The sequence below is a fragment of the Arvicola amphibius genome, chromosome 14 (genome assembly GCF_903992535.2).
Source record: "Arvicola amphibius chromosome 14, mArvAmp1.2, whole genome shotgun sequence".
NCBI classification, from domain to species: domain Eukaryota; kingdom Metazoa; phylum Chordata; class Mammalia; order Rodentia; family Cricetidae; genus Arvicola; species Arvicola amphibius.
Window position 1 is genome coordinate 6882870 of NC_052060.1, and position 1308 is coordinate 6884177.

The 1308-nt window shown below is 45.0% G+C and overlaps 1 pseudogene; it reads right to left on the reverse strand.

The window, feature by feature from the left end:
• Positions 1–625: 625 nt before the first annotated feature.
• Positions 626–724, reverse strand: LOC119801566 (annotated as a pseudogene).
• Positions 725–1308: the final 584 nt, after the last annotated feature.

Genomic DNA, 1308 nt, shown 5'->3' on the forward strand with positions numbered 1-1308 from the left:
GATGTTCACTCAAAAGCACCTCTTGGGAAGGGGCAAATAGAAGACAAAGAGTGCTGACCGAGCAGGGCGTGGTACTGAGCGCCTGTAATTCCAGCACTTGGCAATCAGAGTCAGGAGGATCCAAATATATAATATAGCCAGCCTAGCCAAGGCTGTCTTATTTTTTTTTAATTATTTATTTATTTATTTATTTATTTATTATGTATACAATATTCCGTCACTGTGTATGTCTGCAGGCCAGAAGAGGGCACCAGACCTCATTACAGATGGTTGTGAGCCACCATGTGGTTGCTGGGAATTGAACTCAGGACCTTTGGAAGAGCAGGCAGTGCTCTTAACCTCTGAGCCATCTCTCCAGCCCCCCCAAGGCTGTCTTATACCATAAGGCCCAAACAGACAGCAAAAGCTCACTGATGAGACTTTGTGCTCAAAACAGAATGTCTTCTCTCTCTCTCCCTCTCTCCCTCTCTCTCTCATAGATATATATAGAGAGATATAGATATAGATAGATAGATAGAGCTAGATAGATAGATGATAGATAAGATAGATTGATGATTGATGATTGATAGATAGAGATAGATAGATAGATAGATAGATAGATAGATAGATAGATGATAGATTCTTCAAAAATATGGAACGCTTCATGAGTTTTTGTGTCATTCATGCATGGGGCCAAGCTAATCTCTGCATTGTTCCAATTTTAGTATATGTGCTGCCAAAGTCCTCTCTTTGCTGACTAGATTTCAGAAGGTGTCGTGCAGGCTTCTAGGACAGAAGCATCAGTGGGCCCAGTGCTGCACGCCCTGCATGCTACAGTCCAACATGCCGGACAGCCCTGCCTGCAGGTGCAGTCGTAGGTAAACAACAGCCTCCTGGTGGCCACAGATCCAGGCGTGGGACCTGCTTCTGTTGTGCTAAGTGGCCATGCTGACAAACTGCCCTTTGGAGTTGCGTGTTGACACATACTTGGGTTGATCTCAGCCTTCGCTGGAGAACCTTGTTTCTGCAGAGGACAGTTGTCCAACGTGCTGAGAATAGGAGACTGAGTGAGCGTGCAGCTCTTCGTGGGTCCTCTTTATTCAGTCAGACATCTCTCCAACCAGGGCTCAGGAAGTCTGTAGCAGGAGGATGAGCAGCACAGTGATTCTGCCTCCTGGTGTGTCGTGGTTAGCAGTCAGGAAGTATAGTGTGGCTACCTACACAAGATCAAGCCACCAAATTTCTGATATGGTGTGTGTGTGCTTTCCCGATCCCATCGCTTATAGAGGTATAATATGCAGGATTACATATATATATATATATAAAGGC